The sequence below is a fragment of the Nyctereutes procyonoides genome, unplaced genomic scaffold, assembly GCF_905146905.1.
Source record: "Nyctereutes procyonoides isolate TBG_1078 unplaced genomic scaffold, NYPRO_anot_genome, whole genome shotgun sequence".
NCBI lineage: Eukaryota > Metazoa > Chordata > Mammalia > Carnivora > Canidae > Nyctereutes > Nyctereutes procyonoides.
Window position 1 is genome coordinate 3,725,930 of NW_026575139.1, and position 26,540 is coordinate 3,752,469.

General features: G+C 42.8%; 1 protein-coding gene across 1 annotated transcript in view; it reads right to left on the bottom strand.

The window, feature by feature from the left end:
* The window catches only part of WDR25 (WD repeat domain 25), a 140,485-nt gene that overhangs the window by 13,699 nt on the left and 100,246 nt on the right, over positions 1-26,540 (bottom strand). The gene's annotated exons all lie outside the window — the stretch shown is intronic.

The following is a 26,540-nucleotide window of genomic DNA, read 5'->3' on the forward strand; positions in this document are numbered from 1 at the left end:
ATAAATAAATAAAATCTTTAAAAAAAAAACAAGAAAAATAAACAACAAGATAGATAAGTTGAAATCATAAAAAATACTATATTAATCCAAGACGAAATGGGGGGGAAAAAGGAGAGAAGAGGTGCAACAAATGAAAACAATGGCAAAATGGGTGAGTTGAAACCCAAATACACCAATGTGCATTAAAAGAAAACAGGATGAACATACCAGCTCAATGGAAAAGACTGATACACAGAATTAAACTAAAGATCCAGATCCAACAGTGCTGCCTACAAGAAACACATTTTATTTATTTTTTAAAGTTTATTTATTTTTAAAGATTTATTTATTTATTTACTTTAGAGAGCATGAGCAAGCAGGGGGGTGAGGGGAGGGACAGAGAGAGAATCTACAAACAGACTCCCTGCTGAGCGCAGAGCCCAACATAGGGCTCATTCTCACAATCCGGGCTCATTCTCACAATCCTGAGATCATGACCTGAGCAGAAATCAATAGTCAGACGCTTAACTGAGGCACCCAGATGTCTTATTTATTTATTTTTAAGTAATCTCTCCACGGAACATGGGGCTTGAACTCAGGATCAAGAGTGGCATGCTCTTCCAACTGAGCCAGCCAGCTGCCCTGGAACACATTTTAAATATAAAGACAGAAATAGCTTAAAAGTAAAAACATGGAAAAAGATGCATCATACTAGCAGTAATCCAAGTAAACCAGAAACACCTAAGGTTAATGATAGAGATTTCAGGATAAAGAATATTACCAGGGATATAGAAAGTCCTTTCATAATGATTAAAGAATCAATTCAGGGACGCTGAGCTTGGATGGCTCAGTAGTTGAGCATCTGCCTTTGGCTCAGAGTGTGATCCTGGAATCCTGGGATCAAGTCCTGCATCGGGCTACCTGCATGGAGCCTGCTTCTCCCTCTGCCTGTGTCTGTGTCTCTGCCTCTCTCTGTGTGTCTCTCATAAATAAATAAAATATTTTTTTAAAAAATCAATTCATCAGGGAAACATAGCAATCCTAAATGGTTATGCACCTAATAACAGAGCCTCAGAACCAATGAAGGAAAACTAATAGAACTTAAAAAAAGAAATAAGACAAATTGACTCCTCTAGTCACAAATTTCAACCAGCTGCTCTTAACTAAGTCAACAAATGGACAGAAATATCAGAAATAATACAAAACACTTGAATAACATGATCTGCCAACTCGATCTAATTGAGACGTATAGAACACTACTCTCAATAAACAGGAGAATAAAAACATTGTTTTCAATTACAGAGAGAACATTTACCAAGGTAGGCCATATTTTAGGAAGTCAAAAAAGTCTTGATAAACTTAAAAAGATTCAAACATGCAATGTGTATGTTCTGTACCACATGGAGTTAAAATAAAAATCAATAAAAGATATCTGGAAAATTCCAAAGTGTTTGGAATCTAAATAGCACACTCCTGTAATAATCCATGGACCAAGAATTAAAAAGGTAATTAGAAAGTATTTTTAACTGAATAAAAATGAAAGCACAGTATATCAACAATTGTGTACTGTAGCTGCAAAATCCGGAGGGAAATTAACACAAGAGTCCTCCCTTTCCCACAGTTTTGCTTTCCAGAGTTTCAGTCAACCGAGGTCAACCATGGTCCAGATGTAGATGATCCCCCTTCTGACATATTGTCAGGTCAGTGGTAGCCTAATGCTATGTCACAGTGCCCATGTTATTCACCTCACCTCATCACATGAGCATTTTATCATCTCATATCATCACAAGAAAAAGAAGGGTAAAGACACTAAGATATTTTGAGAGAGAGACCACATTCACATAACTCTTATATTGTTACATTAAAATGCCATTTATTGTTGCTAATCTATTACTATCTCTAATTTATAAATTAAACTTTATCATAGGCATTGTATGTATTGGAAAAACCATAATATATAGTATATTTGGGTTCAGTACTATGCATCCACTAGGAGTCTTGGAATGTATTCCCTATGGACAAGGGGGAACTCCTGTGGTGCTGAAAATCTATGTTAGCAAAAATTAAAAGTCAACTTCCACTTTAAGAAACTAGAAAAAGGGCAGCCCCGGTGGCTCAGCGGTTTAGCACCGCCTTCAGCCCAGGGTGTGATCTTGGAGACCTGGGATTGAGCCCCAGCTCGGGCTTCCTGCATGGAGCCTGCTTCTCGCTCTGCCTGTGACTCTGCCTCTCTCTCTATGTGTCTATCATGAATAAATAAATAAAATCTTAAAAAAATATATATTAAAAAAAAGAAACTAGAAAAAGAATATAAAGTTAAGCCCAAGGTTTATGCAGAAGGAAATAATTAAGAAAATAAATCATTAAGTTTTTAAAAGGAAAGAAATAAAGAAAAATCAATGAAACAAAAATCCAGTACTTTGAAAAGGTCAACAAAATTAACAAGCCTCTAGATGATAACTTTGATGAAAGAAAAAGCTTCCTTGAAGGATACAAACTACCAAAGGTCACTCAAAGAGAAACAAAACACTGGAATAACCCTATATTTCTTAAATACATTTTATTTGAGGTTTCAAATCTTCCAAAGGAAAATTTCGGACTAAGATGACTTCACTAGTCAATTCTATCTAGCAAATATTACAGAAAAAATAACAGCAACTCTTAAAAGTCTTCCAGAAAACTGGGGAGAAAGGAATAGTCCCCAATTCATTCTATGAGGCCAGCATTGCCCTGATGCCAAAATGAGACGAAGATGTTACCAGAGAAGTATAGACCAATATCCCTTTGAATACAGATACGAAAATTCTGAACACATTTTAGCCAACAGAATCTCAAATCATATAAAGGGGATAATAAATCATGATTTATTATTTAGTGGAGTTTATTCCAAGAATGCAAGGTTGTTTTAATATCTGAAAAATCTGACAAAATCCACCATATTAAGTGATTAAACAGGAAAAACATGTTATCCGTCAAAAGATGTTGGAAAAACAACTGACAAAATCCAACATTCATTCATGATAACAACTCTCAACAAACTAGGAATAAAAGGGAATGTCCTCAAATTCATAGAGGTATCTACAATAACACACAGCTAACATATGTACCTGTGAAAAAGAATGAATACTTCCCCTCTAATACTGAGAATAAAGCAAGGATGAACACTCTTGCCCTTCATTTCAACATGAGTCTAGATATTTAAGCCAATGCAATAAACCGGAAGAAAGGGAAAGAAGGCACGGTGGGAGGGAGGAAGAAACGGCATCCAAGATTGGAAAAAAAATAATTTAAAGCTGCTTTTATTCACAGAGGACATGATCATCTTTGCAGAAAATACAACAGTACCTACAAAAAAGCAAGTAGAACTAATAAATGACTTAGTTATGGAATTCAGGGATCCTTGGGTGGCGCAGCGGTTTAGCGCCTGCCTTTGGCCCAGGGCGCGATCCTGGAGACCCAGGATCGAATCCCACATCGGGCTCCCGGTGTATGGAACCTGCTTCTCCCTCTGCCTGTGTCTCTGCCTCTCTCTCTCTCACTGTGTGCCTATCATAAATAAATAAAACAAAAAAAAATTAAAAAAAAGAGTTATGGAATTCAAGGTGAATATACAAATACGGTGTATTTCTATATACCGACAAAAGACAATCAGAAACTGAAATCGTAAAATACTACTTACAATAGCGTAAAAATATAAATACGTAGGGATAAACCTCACAACAATGTGAAAGAGCTATATGGTGAAAACTATAAGACAAAAAAAAAAAGAAAACTATAAGACACTGGTGAGAGAAATTAAACAAGATTTATTTTTTTAAAGATTTATTTATGGGATCCCTGGGTGGCGCAGCGGTTTGGCGCCTGCCTTTGGCCCAGGGCGCGATCCTGGAGATCCAGGATTGAATCCCACGTCGGGCTCCCGGTGCATGGAGCCTGCTTCTCCCTCTGCCTATGTCTCTGCCTCTCTCTCTCTTTGTGTGTGACTATCATAAATAAATAAAAAAATTTTTAAAAAATAAAAAAAATAATAAAGATTTATTTATTTATTTTAGAGAGTGAGCATGTGCATGAGAAATATAGGGTTATTCCAGTGTTCTGTTTCTCTTTGAGTGACTTTGGTAGTTTGGTAGTTTGTTCTGTTTCTCTTTGAGTGACTTTGGTAGTTTGGTAGTTTGTGAAAAGTTTGGTAACTTTTTCTTTCATCAAAGTTATCGGGGGTGGGGTGGAGTGGGTAGGGACACAGGGAGAGAGAGGCAAAGAAGTAGACACCCTGTCAAGCACGGAGCCTGATGCAGGGCTCAATCCCAGGACCCTGAGATCAACCTGAGCCAAAATCAAGAGTCAGACGTTTAACCTACTGAGCCAACCAGGTACCATAAACCAGATTTAAATAAATGGGGAAGTATATTATGCACATGGATTAGAAGCTTCAAAACTGTTAAGAATTCAATTCTCCTCCAAAATTGATTGGTAGATTACATAAAATATTGTTCAAAGTTCAAGCAGGCCTTTTTGGGTAGAAAATTGACAAAGTAATTATAAAACTGAAATATAAATGCAAAGAACCTAGAATAGGGGATCCCTGGGTGGCGCAGCGGTTTGGCGCCTGCCTTTGGCCCAGGGCGCGATCCTGGAGACCCGGGATCGAATCCCACGTCGGGCTCCTGGTGCATGGAGCCTGCTTCTCCCTCTGTCTGTGTCTCTGCCTCTCTCTCTCTCTCTCTCTCTCTCTCTATCATAAAAAAAAAAAAAAGAACCTAGAATAGTCAAAACAATTTTGAAAAAGAAAAAAACTGGAAGACTGAAAGTATCTGATTTCAAGACCCAGTAGATGAAAATATAAGAAAGATTACAAGAAAACAATGGGGTGTTGGTGTAAAGACAGACAAAGAAAGCAATGGGAGAGAAGCGATATTACAAAAATAGACCTACACATATTCAGTCAAGTAATCTTCCATAGTTACAAAGGAGTGGGCATTATTTTCAACAAATGTTGCAGGAATACTGACTATCCACATGAAAAACCATGAATTTCCATCCATTACCTTGCACCAGGTACAAAAATATGAGATGAACCACAGATTAATATAAAGCCCAAAACTACACAGTTTCTGAAAATAAACATAGAAGCAAATCTTTGTGGACTTAGGTTAGGCAAAGTTTGCTTAGATATAACACTAACAGCATGATCAGAAAAGAAAAACATTGGGAAATTAAACTTTATCAAAATTTTAAAATCTGCTCTTCCAAAAATATGTTATGAGAATGAAAATACAACCCACACACTGGGAGGAAGTATTTGCAAATCATACATGTGATAAACATCATATATATATATATATATATATATATATATATATATATATATATATATCTCAAAACTCAGTAACACAAAAACAGTCTGATTTTTTTAAATGGACAAGAAATTTGAACAGACATTCATCAAAAAAAATATACATACAGATGGCAAAGAAGCTCATGAAAGATGCACAACATCATTAGTCATTCGGGAAATGCAAATTAAAACCACAGTGAGATGCCACTACACTCATTTCAGAATGGCTAAAATTTAAAAGGCCGATCATAGCAAGTGTTGGCTATGATGCAGAGCAATGGGACCCTCACACACTGTTTGTGGGAGTATAAAATAGTGCAACCATTTGGAAAACTGAAAATTTCTTTAAAAGTTAGACACACACAAGCATATGACCTAGACATTCTAAATTCTAGTTATTTATCCAATGTCTTAGCTCAAGCTGCTATAAAAAAGTACCACAGGCTGAAGGGCTTAAACAACAGACATTTAGTATCTCACAACCCTGGAGGCTGGGAGTCTAAGATCAAGGTGCCAGCAAGCCTGATCTCTACTAAGGTCTCTCTCCCTAGCTTGAAGACTCCAACTTCTTGTTATGTCCCAATGTGGCCTTTTCTCTGTGCAGAGAAAGCTCTGGGGTCACTTCCTCTTCTTTTAAAGACACTGCTCGTATTAGATTAGGGTCTCACCTTTATGACCTCATTTAACCTGAATTACCTCTTTAAAGGCCCTCTACAGTCACATTAGGAGTTAAGGCTACAACATACCAACAGGGGAGAGGCACAATGTAGTTTGTAACACCCAAAGAAATGAAAACACGTGTCCACTAGAAAACTTGAACATGAATGTTCATAGTAACTTTATTTGTAATGTCCAAAAGCTGGAAACAATTCAAAGTCCCTCAATAGTAGATAAACTGTAGTATATCCTTACTGTGGAATCGTACTTATCAATATAACAGAATAAACTATTATTTGTACACAAAATAACATGGAAAAATCTTCAAACAATTATGTTGAATGGGGGGGGAAGCCACATAAAAAGGAGTACAGGGATCCCTGGGTGGCGCAGCGGTTTGGCTCCTGCCTTTGGCCCAGGGCGCGATCCTGGAGACCTGGGATCAAATCCCACATCAGGCTCCCGGTGCATGGAGCCTGCTTCTCCCTCTGCCTGTGTCTCTGCCTCTCTCTCTCTGTGACTATCATAAAAAAAAAAAAAAAAATTAAAAAAAAGGAGTACATACCATATAACTATATTTACATCAAAAATTCTAGAAAATGGAAACTAATTTATAATGACAAAACAGGTTAGTGGTTGCCTAAAGACAATAAGCCACGGAGGAGCAGGAGAAGAAATTACAAAGGACCACAAAAACGTTTGAGGATGATGGGTATATTACTAAATTTGACTGTGGTGATGGTTCCATGGACATTTATGTACATCAAAACTTATTAAGCGAAAAAAACCTTATTAAGCTGTATACTTCAAATATGCAGTTTAATATAGGTCATATACAGCCAGTTTAATGTAGGTCATATATACAGCCACAAAGGGCTGACATGGGAAAAATGAAGGCAAAATAAAAAAAAAAAATTTTTAATAAACAAAAACCGAGATAATTCACTACCAGTAAGTCTATACTGCAAGAAGTGTTTTTATTTTTTTAAGATTTTATTTATTTATTTATTTATTTATTTATTTATTTATTTATTTATTTGAGACACAGAGAAAGAGAGAGAGAGAGAGGCAGAGGGAGAAGCAGGCTCCATGCAGGGAGCCCGATCTGGGACTCGATCCTGGGACCCCAGGATCACGCCCTGGGCTAAAGGTGGCACTAAACCGCTGAGCCACCCCGGCTGCCCTACAAGAAGTGTTAAAGTAAGTTCTTAAGACTGAAGGATAATGGGAAAAATATATAAATAATACTAACAACAAATAAATGAAATATAGTAATTAATTAATTAATTAAAATAATAATTAAAAGTAATGAAATAGAGGCACCTGGGTAGCTCAGTTAAGTGTCTGCTTTTGGCTTGGGTCATGATCTCAAGGTCCTGGGATTGAGCCCCGTGTCAGGCTTCCTGCTTAGCATGGAGTCTGCTTCTGCTCCTCCCCACCTCACTTGCACGTGCTCTCTCTCAAATACGTAAATAAAAGAGAGAGCAAGCATGAGAGAGAGAGCAGAGGGAGAGAGGAAGAGAAGAATGTTTCCTACATGAATATTCAGGAAGTACATGATGAGAGATTTCTTTTTTTGTTTTGTTTTTTTTGATGAGAGATTTCTCCACTCATTTTTTTGAGGCCAATATTAATCTCACATCAAAATAAGACGAAGACAACACAAGAAAAAAGTATAAAGCCAAAAATCCTCATGAAAAAAATAAAATCCTTAACAAATTATTAGCAACCAGAACTAACCATATATTAAAAAAATAACACATTATGACCAAGAAGGGTTTATCTCAGAAATGCATGGTTCTTGTAACATTTCTTTTAAAAATCAATGTAATTCACCACATTAACTGAATACAGGAAAAAACACAGATATGTAAAATCATTTGACAAAGTTCAACAAAAATATATGACAAAAACCTTAAGAAAACTAAGAATAGAAGGTAACTCCCTTAAACTGACTTAGGATATTTATCCAAAACCCCTATCTCACATCACTCTTAACAGTGAAAGGCTGAATGTTTTCCCCTTAAGGTCAGAAATAAGACAAGGACGTTCACTCTCACCACTTTTATTCAACATTATACTGGAGGTGCTAGTGATTGCAATACAGCAAGAAAAAGAAATAAATGAATACACACTGGAAAGGAAGCTGTAAAGATGTATTATTCACAGACAATGTGATTGTGTATGTGAAAATACCTAAGCAATCTATGAAAATGCTAATGCAATCTATGAAAATGCTAATAGGACTAAGACATAAATTTAATAAAATCACAGGACATAAGTTAAGAAAGTTTATAGTATTTCTTTATATTAGCAATAAACAATTGGAAAATTAAATTTAAACTAAAACTCCATTCACAATAATATCCAAAACCATGAAATACTGAGGAATAAATTTAATATAATACACCCAATATCCAAAAACTGGAAACTATAAAACACTACTTAGGGAAATGAAAGGAGACCTAAACAGAAAGAGATGATACACTCATGGATCAGTGTTAAGATGTAAATTCTTCCACAACTGGTCTATAAATTAGACACAATCCTAATCAAAGTAATACCAACAGGCTTTTTTTTTTTTTTGTATCATTTGACAAAGTGATTGCAAAATTGAAATGGGAATCTAAAGAACCTAAAACAGTATTGCAACCATAACAATTTTGAAAAACAAAAAGTTGGAGGGCATGTACTACCCAAATTCAAACACTGCTATAAAGACCTGGTAACCAAGAGAATATGGTCTTGGCAAAAGGACAGACATACTAATCAATGGACAGAACTGAGTACCCAGAAAGACACCCATAATAATAATCACCAGCTGATTATTAACCAAAGGTCCAAAAACAATATAATTGGAATGTCTTTTCAACAAATGGTGCTAAAACAACAAAGTATTCCACACAACAAAAATACAGGAAGAAACCTTACTTCATACCATTCACAACAATTAACTCAAAAAGGATCACAGACCTAAAAGTACAAGCAAAAGTATGAACAATTTTACTTATTTATTTTTTAAGTAATCCCTACTCTCACATGGGGCTCGAACTCAGACCCTGAGATATAGTAAGTCAGTCAGATGCCCTGGCAGTGTGAAACTTTTAGAAGAAAACGTAGGAAAAAACTTTTGCAACGGGGTAGGCAAAAATCTCTTAGAACACAGGAAACCATGGAAGGGGAGAAAACAATTGCAGAATATACAAAGAACTCCTAGAACTACTACTACGTTTTCTTCTGCTTCTCCTTCTCCTTTTCTTTCATCATAATCATCATCATCACCAACATCATCTTACATGGGTCAAAGATTTAAACAGTTCCTTCAAAGAGTATTCAATATTCAAACCCATGAATCGGGAATGTAAAATTAAAACCACAACCAGACACGACTGCACACACTCCAGTGGCTACAATAGAAAAGACTGACAATGCCAAGTGCTAACAAGTGCGAGCAAAACTCTCCCACACTGCTAATAATAAACAGTTTGCCAGATTATTATAAATTTATACATATACAAAGCATACCACTTAGCAATTATACTGTTATTTACCAAGAGAAATGAATATATATATATATATATATATATATATATACATATACACATACACACACACACACAAAGACTTGCTCATGGATATTCACAGCAGCTTCCTTTATAATAAACCAAAACTGGAAACTACTCAAATTATCCACGAACAGTTAATGGACAAACAAGTTGATATATCCATGAAGGGAATACTACTTGGCAATCAAAAGGAATCCTGATACATACAATATGGATGGACAGCAAACACATGTGAGCTGAAAGAAGCCAGATATAAAAAAGTATATATTGTATTATTCCATTTATATAAAAATTTAGAAAATGCAAAGTGCTCTGTAGTGACAGAAAGTGCATCAGTGGCTGCCTCAGGGATGAAGTACAGGGAGGGATTTACTGCCAAAGGACAGGAGAGAACTTTTGGGTGATAGAAATATTCTATATCTTGACTGGTGGTGGCTCCATGGATGTATCCATCTGTCAAAACTAATTGAATTGTGCACTCTAATACATGGCAGTAAATTGTATGTAAGTGATACTTGGGTAAAATTGACTTGAAAAAAAAAAAAAAGACACAAGACCCAGGGGGCAAGAGTGGGAGGAAGAAAAAAAAAAAGACAGGAGCCTACTTTAAAGAGGTTCACTCAACAAATGTAGGGTAATTTGAGTATTGGAATAATAGCCACAACTGATTGAAATATATCAAATATGTTATAAATCTATGAGTTCACAATGATACTTAGAAAAAGCAAAACAGGGGCGCCTGGGTGGCTCAGTCCGTAAAGTGTCTAACCCTTGATTCTGGCTCAGATCTCATCAGGGTCTGGGATCTAGCCCCATGTGGGCTCTGTGCTCAGCAGAGAGTCTGCATGAGGATTCCTCTTTTTCCCTCTCCCTCTACAACCGCCCCACTCATGTGTGTGTGCACTCTCTCTCTAAGAAGGAAGGAAGGAAGGAAGGAAGGAAGGAAGGAAGGAAGGAAGGAAGGAAGGAAGGAAGGAAGGAAGGAAGGGAAGGAAGGGAAGGAAGGGAAGGAAGGGAAGGAAAGGAAGGAAAGGAAGGAAAGGAAGGAAGGAAGGAAGGAGAAAAAAGAAAAGGGGAAGGGGAAGGGGAAGGAAAGACAGAGAAAAGAAAAATATCTTCTCTGGCCCTACTCCAGACCCAGTGAGTCAGAATTAGAAGCAGAGCAGCAAGCACCCTGGGTGATTTGCATGCACACCACAGTGTAGGAAGCACTGCTGCAGCTGTAACCACCAGTTTATAAGACATACAGGGAACTGAGGAATGTGATAAATGACACTAAAGGGGATGCAATAAGGAAAAGGAACACCCAACCAATTTATTCCCCAATGAATAAGTTACAAGGAAAACAGAAAAAGAAACAAATATTAAACAAGACCTGAGAGATTTATCAACCAAATGTTTGGATACTGACTTAAACAAAGCAACTGTCTGAAAATGTTTAAAATTATGAGGCAATCAGGGACATCTGAACATGGATTGGATATCTGATTATATTAAGGAATTACTGCTAAACTATTGAGGTGACAATGCTATAGTAATACTTTTTTAGAGTCCTTACCTTTTAAGGAAACAAAAGTATGTACAAATGAAATAATAGCATGTTTATGGGATATGCTTCAAAATAATCCAGCAGTGGGGGCTGGAGGGAGGGACTGCTGGGAAAATGGGTATGATTATAGAGAAAAGCTTGGCTGTAAATTTATAATTGTGGAGACAGGGTTCTGGTTGCATGGAGATTCATCAAGAGTCTCTCCACTTTGATAGATATTTAAATTTTCCAGTAATTCAAGGTCCCTTTACAGTATTCTCTGGGGAGGAGTGAGCTCTGTTAGTGCTAGCTTTTCTTAGTGTCAGCCACGCCTGAAGTAAGCAGAGTAGGGACCTGCTGAAATCAAACAGTAGGTATGGAACAGACACTATTAAAGTAGAATTACAGCAACAGCAATACACATCTGTCCTGTTTTGTCCAGAATGTTGTCCCATCCTGCCAACAGGACCCCAGTGGTCTTCAGAGGCTGGGGCTGAGTTGCCCAGGCTGGAGGCAACGTGTTGTGCAATGAGACTCTGGAGCTTGGCAATTCTCCTACCTAGGTGCCAGTGGTTTCTATAGAAACCACCAGAGAATGATATTTCAGAGAGCACAAAGCGTCTCCACTGGCCTCCACCAGCTTTGTTCACACTTACCCATCAGCATCTGAGACCAGCCTATCAAAGCAGGCCTCATGGCTCACTTTTAAAATAGGTACAGCTCATTATAAAGCACCTGCTCTCAAACGTTTCCAAGGAAACAGAGGCCCCAAGATGCCCCTCTCTAAATTCATTAGCATTTAACACGCCTTAATGAGGTTTAAAGATGGCGTGCTTTAATAACCATACGCTGAGGGCGGACACCTTTCCCTTGTACATTTAGGTACAACTGATGAGCTGGGCTCAAGCTCCCAGAAGACAAGCCTCGGCTCCAAGCCTTCTTTGGGTCTGCATGGCTGTCTCTAGAGCCTCCCTTGGGGTTTGCAGGTCTGTGCCACAACTTAAAAACAGCCAGGGTGAAGGCCATACACTAATAGGCTAACCTTGTTTCCTAACCACCCCCAATACACAAACACATACACATACACCCTCTCTCACATACACACACACTGTGTGCACTCCAGACACACACACTGTGTGCACACAGACTCCTAACCATTCCCTCACAAGTCAGGCCCTTTCATGCCTCTGTATCTTTATGCCTTTGTGTATTCTTTATGTCTAAAATGCCCTACATTGACTTTGCTGTCTAGAAACTCCTATGCATCCTTTAAAACCCTCTGCCAACCAAGCCTCCCAAAAGTGTCAAGCAGACCATCAGTTCCTTCTGTGGCCCTTTCATTACCCCTCCACAGCAGTTCTCACCACATTACATCTTAAATCCTCAATAGTTATCTGTCTCATCCCCTTCACTGTGACCTCAAGGATCCGGGCAGGGATGAGCCTCATTCTCCTCCATCCTGTGGCCACTTGCCACCCTGCAGGTATTCAGTAAGCATTTCAAGAATCCCCTGATAATTCAATCTAAACAAAGCAGCTCAAGGACACTGGCGGGAGTGAGCGAGTAAGGAGCAGTGAGTTATGTTGGGGCCTCACAGACCCTCAGATAGCTGCTGGGGTCCCTAGGGCCGGGGTTCCCACTGCGGCATCTCCTAAGGTCCCAATTTCAGTTGTTCTCCCACATTCTCAGCATTCATACTTCCCAGGCAATAATTAATTCATTTCTCTCTTTTAAAAAATTAATCAAAGACATAAGGGAGTGTATATCGGAGTCTCTGATCAGCCTGGAGGACCCGTGTTCTCACACTGGGCTAGAACATCCTCAGCCAAAAGTGCAGACATTTGACATTGCAGGCAGGCATGCTGCCCAACTAGGCCAAAGGCACAATCTCCACTCAGCTTTCAGCAACAGTGAAGACAGCTCACAAGTGCTGATTTCCATGATCTTGTGGAGGGGCACAACCCTGGAGTGATCATTATCTGAGAATACCAGGATGACAAATGGCACTAAATGAACACCTACTGTGTGCCATGCATCTTACTAAGTGCTTTACATGTGACTTCACTGAATCCTCATAACCAGCGTTTTAGGATTACCGGTCCCACTGTACTAATGAGGACGCCCAGACTCCGAGAAATCAAGTGGCCTGCCCAGGATCCCTCGGCTGGGTGGAGGCAGGGCCAGCATGACTCCCAATCTGCAGCCCACACTGGAACCTGGTCCCTCCCTACTGCACATCATAGTCTGCCCAGCCAGAGGCACAGAGTAGCTGCTCAATTAGTGCCTGCTGAATCTGAAACAAATCTGAACATACCCACAGAGAAGCCGTCACATTGGAGACTGTGAAATTTTAAATTATGGATACAGAACACTAGGGAAAGGAAGAAAGGCAGAGACAATTACATATGTATCCACGTTGCTGATCCTCTCAAGTGAAAAATTGGTTTTCCTCACTTTACAATGGAACCACGAATTAAATCGGGTTCTAACAATTTAGCCACCCCCAAGGGCAGCCCAGCCCTGCAGAGTCTGGGCCCCTGTGCTTGGCACAGCCTATGAGTACCTTTCCCTGGCATCCCCAACACTCAAGAAGCAAGGAGGGGCAATACACAGAGGCTCAGGCCTACTCTGGACGAGAGGTGGAGGGTGTAGAGATCCTCTGCCTAACTCCAAACACAGTCCTGCCCCGTCCTGACAACTCTCCAAGGTGCTGGGAAGGGCGGGAGGGTGGTATCCATCTCTGATGAGGCACAGAAACCAACAAAGGCCACTGCGTAGTACACTAGCCTTGAGCTGGGCTCTAGAGAATGCCCCATGCCCAGCGCACTGCCCTCTGATCATCACCCCTGCCCCAGCTTCTCACCCTACAAAGCCAGGGCGGATCTCATGCCACCAGGCCTCCGGAAAAAGGAGCAGAAGAGATGAGCTGGCCTACCTCCCTGGACAGAAGAGGAGGAAGAGGTGAAGGACAGGGTCTCCTCCTGGGTGCAAGCAGACCTGGAAGCACACAGAAGCACAGCAGGGTGGAGAGGAGAGTGAGTGAGCGCCCCCCTCCCTCTCTCCCAGAGCTCCTCCTGTGTCCCCACATCCATGAAAACAGTTGGACAGCAGCAGGAGCTGATTCATCTGATCAGGATCCTCAGTGAACACAGAAGTGGTGAGGGGGAAGCATAGGACTGTGGTATCCTCCCAGGGGACAGAAGCAGGGTCCCAGGGATGCTCTGGGTGCAACCAGGTACAGCACCAGCGGGAGGGTGACAGCACTGGGCCCAGAGCCAGGGGGACTCCAGGCAGGCCACTCCTCGTTCTTGGCTCTCATCTAGGAACAAGCATCCTGCTGCTTGCCTGTGTTGTTAGCAGGACCACACTCTGCTTAACTACTACTGTTCAAAGTCCCCATGCCCCACAAACCAAATGGCTGCACTCAGGGAGGGTGCATCAGAGAGTCCTATACTGACAGCTCTCTGAGATGGGAGGCCCAGTAATCTCTCTCTGTCTGGAAAGAAGTCCCTCCTGGCCGGCCCTCAGAACCACTCGTGTACCTGCCAGGGGGGGCTCCACTCCCAGTGCTGGTAGTTCCTGTGACCTTAGGCCCTTCCCCTGGCATTTCAGGACACCTCTCTCTCTCCACCAACTGTTGATTTTCCAATTTTTCTATCCCACGTGACTCCAAATCCCGAATTCCATATTCATCAGGCTGCAATCTATGCTGACTGCCCGTCTGAGGCCTAAGGCCGGGGTGACTGGCTGATGCCAAAGGCTAAGGAAGGTAAACCAGAGCACAACACACTCTGCACCCTGAGACCAGGTCCACAGCCAAGACAGGGGCCCCAGGTAGAAGCAGGCCTTGCTGTGCTGGCCCTCAGCTCCACTTCCTTCTGCCTCATGAGGCAGCAGCTCCTTGTCCAGCACCCCCTGCTCCCCAGACCAACCAACCCCCTGCACCAGCTCTGCCTCAGGATGGAGGTGGAGATGCCTATTCTCACGTCTCCTAAAAACAAACAAACTGGTGCACCAACCCCATTCTTCAGGGTGAACAGGTAATCCCTCCCAGAAGAGAGTGGGCAGTGGTATCCAGGACCTAAAACCACACCTACCCCTTAATCAATTCTGTATCTCGGGATTTACACACAGAGATGTTTGCCTTAGTGCTGTAATAAAGGAAACACTGGAAATATGATAAATACCCAATTATGGAGGACTGGTTAAATACATTATAGTATACTGGGTAATTATTAAAAATTATAGCATCTAAAAACTTTTCAACAATATGGGAAACGCTAATGCTATCATATTAAGTTGGGAGAAAATTACATAAAAATGTAAATATGCACATAAAAACACTGGAAGGAGGGAGACCAGCTGTCAGTGGGGGTTGTGGCCGGGTTGGGAGGGAGTGAGTTATCCTCCCTGTCACAGTTTTCTGCTTCCCAAGGAGCCTACAAAGAATGCATCATTTCTGCAGTCAGAATGAATGTCTAGAGGACAAGCCCCATGCCGCTCTCGAGGCACAGGCACACGTGTGTCTCCAGGTCCCATGGCCCCTCCCTCAGCTGTTATGGCCCTTCCCCAACCTTGCAGCCCAGGACCCAGCTCTCAGCCCAAGATCTTGGGCTGCTCCTTCACAGATTCCTCTCTGCCATCTTCTTTGGAAAATAATTTACCTATGCTTTTTATTTATTAAGAGTCAGACCAAAAAAAAAAAAAAAAAGAGTTAGACCAACTCCTGGTTTACAAGTCATACAGTCCGGAAAGGGATGATGTCCTCCTCCACCGCCACCATGCCCATGCCAGTCCTGTGAGCTGATGGCTGCGGGGAGGACTTGAGGCAGGCCCCATGCTGGGACCGAGGCTGCTGAGAGAGACAGGCCGGGCTGTGCAGAGCCACCTGTGGACCTGCCCTGTGGGCACTGCAAGCTTAGGAAGAGCTCCAAGTAAAATGCCAGAAGATGATGCTTGCTGCAAGATGGAAGACAGAAGAAAGTGGGCAGTGAGTGGCACTTAAGGCCCCAGGAGCAGCAATGTCCACTATAGCCACATTGTGGAAGAAGCCTCGGTGTCCATCCAAAGATGAATGGATAAAGAAGATGTGGTATATACATACAATGGGGTATTACTCAGCCATTAGAAATGATGAATATGTGCTTACTTTGGCAGCACATATACTAAAAATAGAAATGACAAACACCCACCATGTGCTTCGACATGGATGGAACTGGAGGGTACTATGCTGAGTGAAGTAAGTCAATCAGAAGATAATCATATGGTTTCGTTCATATGGGGAATATAAGAAATAGTGAAAAGGACTATATGGGAAAGGAGGGAAAATGAGTGGGAAATATCAGTGAGGGAGACAGAATATGAGAGACTCCTAACTCTGGGAAACGAACAAGGGGTAGTGGAAGGGGAGGTGGGGTTGGGGTGACTGGGTGACGGGCACTGAGGGGGGCACTTGACGAGATGAGCACTGGGTGTTATAGTTTATGTTGGCAAATCAAATTCCAATAAAAAATATACATATAAAAAATATAATCTGAAAAAAAAAATAAAGACCCGAGAGAGAGTGAGGAGCAGTTCTGGGGTGAGGCTATAGGGACAGAGAAGGAGTAATCATGCTGAGCAGCAGATAGAGGGGAAAGGACAGAACCACCCCTGGCCCATGTGGCACCCTGGTGCATATTAGAAAAAGATACCCCTTCAGGTAGAGACCACCCCACACCCAGGGCATGACTTGGCCAGCAGAATTTGGGCTGGATTCCAGCCCCAGCCACCCCTCAGCCAGGAGCCTGTGTGCAGTGAGCAACCTGCACAACTTCACATGTTGACCCCAGAAGAGGAAAGAAGGCACAGGGTATCAAGATGGTGGGAGGAGGGTAACCCTAGAGCTGCCATCAAGGTTTCTGGCTTGGTCTAGCAACTGGGTGGATCAAGGTGCCAACAGCTGAGCATGAGGTGTTTCCCGTAGCCTCTTTGAATCCTATAAATTAAGAAGATGTCCTACACACGGCAGGTGCTCAGCAAATGTTCAACGAATAAATGAATGAGGTGAGACAGATAATCAGATGCTTTTAAAGAAAATGTTTAAGTCAAAGACTGTAATTAAAACCTGAGAAATTTGCTTGGTGTAGAAAGAGCACACAGAAGGTGAAAAGAGACGTCTGCCCTGCCTTCCCTCTCTGAACACAACATAATGAGTGGACCACTCAGCACAGCCTAATCACAGGATGCACGGCAGTCTCCTCTCAGCACATTCTACCTCCTTTCTCAGCCTTCGCGCCAGATCTGCTAACAAGCGCCAGGCAGTTTTCCTTCAGGGTAGTTTGGCAAGGCTGTGGCTGCCAGGACAGTCTGCCCACTGACGGGGCGCACGGAAGATCCATGTGCTTATTAAAACAGCAGTTGTCAACAGCACCCTGTATCTGGGGATCTATCTGTTGGGGCATGGATTTGGGTTACACGAACCTTCCTAAAGTCATGAAAATCTCTGTGGAGTTAAATTGCAGGTTCACAGTAATTTCTTCAAGAAATACTGCTAGAGCCACTGACCCCGTGCCAACTCACAGGAAGTCTGAGGGTGCTAAGATGGACAAGACCATTTGTGTCCCCCAGCCCTCGAATGGCTCACATCCAGTCGGGGAGCATCCAGTCCAGTGGGGTTTGGGATCAGCACCCAGAGGAGATATGGCAGAGACTGCAGGACAGGGGTGGCATCTAGCCAGTAAAAGAGAAGAAATTCATGGCCAAGAGAAAAGTATGTTCAAAATCCACAAGGGGTCAAGCTGGAGAGTAAGCCCATTGCAGTCTGTTTCCCCACTAATTACAACTAAAACTCCAGGCAAAATACAAAAAGTAAATCCCTAAAGGCTGTCAAGGTAAACACAAGCACAGAGGCTAGAAGAGAGGGAAGGACGTGAAGTGGCCAGCTCGGAGGTAAGCAGCTATTTTCCGCCTCTTTCTCATTTTCTCTAACAGCTTTGACCTGAGAGTAGGCCCCCAGTGGAGCCCTGGTGGCAGCTTCAAAATACAAACAGAAAAAAAAAAAAAAAAAAGACAGAACCAAAAAGAGAAATCCACAAATCCACAATACAGTTGGGGACCTCAGCACTCCTCTCTCAATAATTGAAACAACAAAGAGACAAAAAAATCAGCAAGGACAGAACTAACTGAACAACACCATGAACTAACATGAGCACACTGTCATTTATAGAACTGTCCACCTAATAACAGCAAAATACACACTCTTCCCAGAAGCACATAGAACATCCAACAAAACACGCCATATCCTGGGCCATAAAATAAATCTTAACAAATGTAAAAGGACCGAATTCATGCCAGGTATGTTTTCTGACCAGAACATAATTACACCAGAAATTAATACCAAAAAGATATCTGGAAAATCTCTATACACATTTAGGAACTAAACAATATATTTCTAAATACTCCACAGGTCACAGAGGAAATAAATATAAAATTGGAAAATATTTTGATTCAAACAGAAATTAAATACAGCATATCGACATTTGCAGGATGCACGCTTAGAGTGAAATGAGTAGCATTAAAATGCCTATTATATTTTTTTAAAAAAAACTTCATATCAATCACCTAATTTGCCACCTTACAAAACCGGGGAGAGAGAATATTAAACCCAAAACAAGGAGAAAATAAGAGCAGAAATTAATGACGTTGAAAGTAGAAAAACAGTGCAGAAAATCAATGTTTTATTGAAATGATCAATAAATCTCTAGTCACACTGATTAAGAAAAAAAGAAAAAACAAATGCCAATATCAGGAATGAAATAGGAGACAGAATCTAATAATAAAAGACAGAACCTAAACAATAATAAAGGTGCAACCACTTTGGTAACAGTCTGCAGATTCTCAGGTCACCACTAGAGCTACTCCATGACCTGGTGATCTTAGTCTAGGCAGGACCCAAGAGAAACAAAAACATATGTCCACACACAAAAACTTGCAAATGAACATCCATAACAACATTCGTAATAGCCCAAGCACGGCAACAATACAGATGTCCACCATCTTGTGAATGTGTAAATGCAATGTGCTGATGCATACGATGGAATGGCACTCAGCTATGAACAAGGGATGGAATTCCAGCTTCTTTGACAACGTGGATGACCCCTGAAAACATGATGCTAAACCAAAAAAGCCAGCCACCAAAGATCACACGTTGTAGGATTCAATTTACACAAAATGTTCAAGTCCACAGAGACAGCAAGACCAGTGGTTGCCCAGGGCTGGGAGATGCAGGAGGGGAAAGGGACATGGGGTGAGAGGTGACTTCTAAAGGGCACAGGGTTTCTTTCTGAGGTGACAGAAGCACTCTAAAATGACTGTGGGTGATGTTTGTAGAACTCCATGAATATACTAAAAACTAATGAATTATATACTTTAAATGAGCGAGTTGTATGGTATGTGAACTACATCTCAATGAAGCTATTACCAAAAAAAAAAAAGTATTTAAATTATATTAAGACAAAAATAGTGAGGGCATCAAACCCATGATTTTTTTGGACACCATTAGTTACAGCAAACTAAAATAGGTTTTCAAATCAGAAAAATTATGAGTCAATTTCAATAAAAATATGAAGATTTCAAAAATCTCAAGAAGAGGTATTCAGTGTAACACAGATTATTTTAGCAGCAAAATGCATTATGAAGGACTCATAAGTTAGAATTATATAAATATTATATTCACATCATTATAGGTCCAGAATCTGCTTTAAATTTTCTGATATACCCTATCGTATTTTTAAGGGCAGAAATCATCAAAGGTGTGTCTCAGGTCATCCATCTTGAGTACCGTGGTTCACCAGTTGTTGTCACACAATGTGTTCTAGTCGGCAGCTCACATGTCAGGTTTTAGGGAGGAGTCTGACTGGCAGCCCAAGAAAGAGCAGCAGAGTGGGCAGGCTGGGTAACAGGTATCTGAGATTCTGGATTCTGGGAACCATTCCCCTAGCTCTACCTAAGATTTTGGAGAACCTGGGGGACACACAGGGACACACACACCCACACACACACACACACACACACACACCCAGCAGCTGCCTACAAAGGCAGCAAGTAAGGCAGATGGATCCATCACACATTGAAGAAACGGACATCCTCAGTGGGGGTTTCTTCTTCTAGACCGGTTGCTCCTAGAGGGCAAGGACTAACTGGATTTTGTCACACCACATGCCTGGTATCTGCTGGGGGCTCATATACCATTTTTATGACATCAATAAATGAAATGTACAATTCGGGGGAGGAAGGATTTAGAAAAAGCCCTGGGTTCAGATCCACGCCCCACAGTGGCTGCCAGCCCCTGTGCCAAGAGCTATCCCTCCTCGAACAGCTTCCTTGCCTATACGGTGGGGGCAGAAAGGCTGCACTCACAAACATGCTGGGACTCTGCTTTCAGGTCTGAGGCAACAGGGCCCACTACAGCCCTGATCCCAGGCACAGAGCAGCACTGAGTGAACATATGAACGGAGCACACAGCACTCACTGACAAAGTGCTTTATTTACACACACGACTCAAGTTTCATTCATGCTGTGAACAGAGAGCCCTGCAAGGGTGTGGGAGTCAAGCCACCTGGTTAAGGTCTTATCCCCACTATCAGTGGGCTGTGTGCTAGCTGAATGTTGGACTGAACCTTTCTGAGCTTGGGTGCCCTGCCAGTGGAATGGGGTGACAGCTGCCTTGGACCACTGTGCCCTGGATGAGCTGTGATACACAGAGAGTGCTCAGTACAGGGACCAGCAGGTGGCAAGGATCAGTACCAACTGCTGGCAACTAGCTGCCAGAGAGCACCCCAGCCCCACCCCCACTCAACAAACAGGGAGGGCACCAGCAGTCCAGAAAGGACAGGAACCAGCCAAAGTCACAAGGAGTAGAGTGGCCACATGGCTCTCTGCACCAGGCTCTCCAAGGCCCTTCCCCATCTCTTGTCTCTGCTAGCCTCCTAGTCTCATCTGCAGACAAAGTTTGGTTTGAGGCAAAACTCAGAACTATGGAAAATACAAGGAGTTCAAATAAAAAGTCTTTTTAATATAAAGCTGATGAAAGAGACAAATAGAAAGTAATCAAAACCTCATTAGGGCAAATAAGCAACCTGCCTGCAACACCACGCAAACTAATGGCACTGAGTCTCTAAAACAGCTGCCATCACGGAGTGTACATTTCAGGGCAGAAATCCTACAAAACACCACTTGGGAAGCTCACCAGAGCCCCCAAGCTGTGGCCCCCAGGGCCATGGTTCACAGCTCTGACCGAACCTTAGAATCACCTGGAGAACTAGGGAACCTCATGCTTTGGCCACCTCTGGACAGGGTGGGTGCTGAGCCAGCAGTGCTCTTGGGGTGCTTCTGGCCACTGCATCAGCCCAGGTCCACAGCCACAGCCACTGGCTGCTATGCTGGCTCAAAGCATTCCCACTCAGGGGAAGGAGCATCAAATTAGCAAATTAATGAATGGTGGCTCAGCTTCTACTTCCTGGGTGGGCTTGCTACACGGGATTTTTAAAACTTGGTCTTGATCAGCTGTTAGTCATTCACGTGATAGCCCCACCACCCTCCCACCCAGGGCCTACAATATGCTCAGCACTTTGCTAGGTGCTGGGAACAGAGCAGCAAATAGGGCAAAATCGTTGTCCTCAGGGAGTTTCCATTCTGCTGGGAGGCTACACACACAAGGGAGAGGCTGTGATAAGAGGCTGAGGCGAGTGTCCAAGAAGTCAGGAAGGAGAGCCAGCAGCCTCCCTCACTATCATCTGCGTGTCAGGACACACACTGGCAGAAGGGCTGGGACAAAGCTCCAGAAAGAAGTCAAGAAACTAACACAATTTCTGGAAGTCAAGACAGCTCTTTACAAGCTTAAAAAAAGAAAGAAAAAGATGTAGAACAAGCATGAAATATTGATGATTCATGTGAAACCAACGCTGGAGCAAAAGTGAGCTGGCCTATCAGAGACACGTTATTGTGAGAATTTATCCCAGAATGGGTGAAGGGTCAGTGTTCTGGAGGCCCAAACAGGTCTGAATGCATCTGCAACTCTCCTTCTTGGGAGCCAACTAGAGCCCCAGCTCTGCCCACAGAAGGGAAGAGGAACCAGGGCAGAAGCCAAGATCCCAAGTCAGGAGCCACATGTCCTAGATTTGCCAAAGTGGCTCTAATTTCCAGTGCTGGATCCTGCTCAACTGAGAGGTAATTTGCTGAGGTTGGGGTTCCATACTTTAATCTTGCAAAAAGAGTGATCTGCTAAATGTGCGTTATGATTTTTAAGCCCCTACAGTTTTTCTTATAAGTTTGATTCATGGGACACCTAGGTGGCTCAGCATTTGAGCATCTGCCTTTGGCTCAGGGCGTGATCCCCAGTTCTGGGATCAAGTCCCACATCGGGCTCCCTTGGAGGAGCCTGCTTCTCCCTCTGCCTGTGTCTCTGCCTTTCTCTCTCTGTCTCTCATGGATAAATAAAATCTTAAAAAAAAAAAAAAGTTCAATTCGTGACACAAGGGTGAATATAATACCTATGTTAACTTGGTTCAAACTACGGAGTCCTCTTAAAGTGAACGTTACAGTAACTACAAAGCAAATACCCTGAGCATTTCCCACAGTGCCAGTAGGCCCTGGAGAGCTGGGACCATGCACTACATGTCTGTGGCTCTACGACACCCCCCCCCCCCCGCCCGGTCCACATTACACTCATAGCCAAGGACCTGTGGGGCTGGAGAGAAGTGAGGCCAGCTACTGTCATCTATCAAACACCAAGAGCACAAGAGCTCAGAGCCCACCAACTACTGTGCTGTCAGAACCATAACAATACACCTCACATAACGCAGGATCACCCAAGCTTCTGTCCTCATTTCCCAAGTGACCAATTGTAGCTGAACTGCAGCTAGCCCTTATATTCCATTTGTTGGAGGGCCATTCCATCTGTTCAGAGCCCAGGGCAGCCAGTGCCCCCAAGCCAGGGGCAGGAGGGTGCTGCTTCAGGGCTCTGTCATGATCAGAGGAACAGCTAACTCAGGTTACTCCTTGAGCACCTGTCTGGTCCAGGCCCTGTGAGAGATGCTGGGGCACAGGCATGACTCAACTCAGCCCCTCAGAGGCAGCTCTGAACACCTGTCAGCGGAAGGAACTCACAGTCAAGTAAGAAGGCAAGGAGTTATCACTGAAATAGGTCACAGACAGTGGGGGGGAGGTCAATCAAGGATGAAAGCCAAGGGAGCTCACAGCCCTGGCTTCTCAAAGTGTGGTCCATAGACCATTTGCCTCTGCATCTCCTAGGAGCTTATTAAAAATCCAAGATCTCATGTGCAATGGACTGAATGTGTCCCCCCCCCCAAATCTGTATGTTGAGCCCTAATCTTCAATGTGATAGTATCTGGAGGAAAGGCCTCTGGAAAGTGTTATGGTTTAGATGAGGTCAGGAGGGTGTGTCCCCCATAATGGGACTGCATCCTTCTAGGGGGATGGAGAGATTGTAGCTCTTTCCCTCCATTATGTGAGGACCCAGCAAGAAAGGAGCCCTTTGCAAGCCAGGAGGAGAGTCCTCACCAGAACCCGACCATGCTGGCACCCTGATATTGGGCTCCCAGCCTCCAAAACTGCAAAATAAATGTCTGTCGTTTAAGCTCCTCAGTCTATGGTATTTTGTTCTAATAGCTCCGACAGACTAAGATGTCATCCTCACTGCACACCTGCTGACACAGAATCTGCATCCTAACAAGAGCCCCAGGTGCTCTCCGGCACACAGGTAGTGTGCAAAGCCATGCTTTATGGACGGCCTTGTCCTGCCCCTTTATTATACCAACAGGGAAACCATGGCTGAGAGAGACTGTAGTCTAGGGGGTTTGCCTACAATCATCCATCTGTGTGGGTGGTACAAGGAGGCCATGAGCCCAGGTCTCCCGTAGCTCAGGTCAGCAGCACTGGAAGCTGGGAAGGGCTTATGGAGAGAGGGACCCTACAGTGACATGAAGGCCAACCCACAGGCATCCTGGACTCCAAGCCACACCATGTTCAAGCACACTGTTGGGAGGAAGAGGTCAGAGATCCTGCTGGTGGTATTACACCAGCTTGAGCATGTGTGCTCAGCTGACTCACACAGAACACATCCTGCTGACCTGCTGGAAATGAAGTCAAGGCACTTTGCAGCAATGAGAGATGTGCTCCAATCATCAAACCCGAGGCAGAGAGAGATCAGCCAAGAAAAGAAGAGAGAGAAGCCAAACAGCCCATTTGCTCTAATGAATTGGGCTGGCCCCGAGAAGTCCAGAATCCCAGCATTTATCATTTGGCTCAGCTTAAGGGTCATAAAATTCTATGACTGGAAAGTAGCTTAAAAGTTCTCTGTTCCAACTACTCTTCGGACTCCGTTTTCTCAGACTGTGGCAAGAGGTTGTCTGGCCCTGCAGTGATGCTCCAGGGATGGGCTCACTATCCCAGCACAGCATGCCTCAGCTCTATCCTTGGAAACCTACCCGTGCCTTCAAAATGCTGATTCACTTTGATCCACTGATTTGAGTTCTGGGACCCAAGTTTAAGGAAATAAACCTCAAAAATAGCACCAGATGCACAGATGTATGTCTTATAATGGAACATATAATAAAGTAGACCTGGATGGTCTGTTTGGAGATTATAACAACAAGAGAAAATGCTCATATACTTTGACTGAAGACTGTTCTCTGGAAAAGAAATTCTCTGAGCACAAAGTTTCTGCAAGGATGCCCCTAACAGAGTGAGGCAGAGGGGCACCCACCCGTCAGCCAGATCAGGAAGACGAGTCTCGAGAATCAATAGAATGACAGATGTCACAGCCAGACATAGCCACAGCAGGGCCCAGCCAGGTTCTGCAGCCCATGTGGTCTGTGTTGCAACTACTCAGCTCTGCCACTGTCATGTGAAAGCAGCTCCAGATGATACATGAATGAGTGCATGTGGCTGTTTTCCAATAAAACTTTACAAAAGCAGAAGGCAAGCCGGATTTAGTTCTGAGCTATAGTTTGTTGACCCTCATCTCCACTTTCACATCTACTCATTTTATTTATTTTTTATTTTTACATATACTCATTTTAAATGGAGAGAGAGAGAGAGAGAGAGAGAGAGAGAGAGAGAGAGAGAAAGGAAAAAAAGAGATACTGTCTAACGTAGGGAAATAGTTTAATAAGTTAAGCCGTTTGAAAACAACTTATTTGATCCATATTTGTCAAGTGCTGGTTTATGTCAGACTCTGCTCTGAGCACCAGGGATAAAGCAAGAAGCAAGACAGCTAAGCACTCTGCATCAAAGGGATGTACTAAAAATTCTGCAAGAGTGTGTGATAACAAGGAAAACCCTTACATTACCATGTTATGTGAAAAGTAAAATATAAAACTGCATATAAAAATATGATCAAGCAATGTTTAAAAAAATACATGCACTTAAACACACACACACAGAGAAAGGAAAGAAAGAAAAGAAAAGAGAAAAGAAAAGAAAAGAAAGAAAAGAAAAAAGAAAGAGAAGAAAGAAAGAAAAAGAAAGAAAGAAAAGCACTACAACGCTACTAATATCTACCTGTGGCTGTCTCTACTACCCCTTCCCTTTACTTCCCTCTATCTTCCCATTTGTTATGTGATCACATATTACTTTCACAATAAAACAGTCCCTCCCACTGTATTTAACGGGGAAGCTGCTTTTTAAGCTAAGGTCTGTGTCCCTCCTGCCTCCACCTGCAGTTTTGTTTTTTTTTTTTAAGATTTTATTTATTTATTTATTTATTTATTTATTTATTTATTTATTTATTTATGAGAGACACAGAGAGAGAAAGAGAGAAGGGGGGGGGGGGCGGGCAGAGACACAGGCAGAGGGAGAAGCAGGCTCTATGCAGGGAGTCTGATGTGGGACTCGATCCCGGGTCTCTAGAATCACGCCCTGGGCAGAAGGCAGGCGCTAAACCGCTGAGCCACCCAGGGATCCCCCCACCTGCAGTTTTCACCACTGTTCCTGAGGGTAGTCCAAAAAAGCTAAGCTGCCCAGCCCCAGACTTTCATCCACACAGGAGAGGGTGGGAGAGTTCAGCACCAGGGACAGCGCCATGCATCTGCAATGGCCTGGCAGGCTCAAAAGGGAGCCACCTCAGGTGGGAGCCAGGAGGGCAGGGACCCTGTGCCTTCCCTCTCTGGTCCACTGGCTGCACCCATTTGAGACACTCAGGCAGCACCTGTCAGAGGAAACATAACTGAAGCAGGGGAGAGCTGTCTCTGAGCCCATTGATGCAAATGGAACTGGCCCCATGACCCAGACCGGGAGGAGAGGCAGTCAGGTTATCGGTAAAGAGGAAGTAAAAACAAACATTGCACAGATCCCTGTATTCGCATTATTAGCTTGGGAGAGACTCGCAAACAATGCCAATACCAGTCACAGCAACATCTGCTTCTAATTGCTTCTCCCCCAGCATTTTCAGAGTTTGTCAGATGGTGACTGCCCT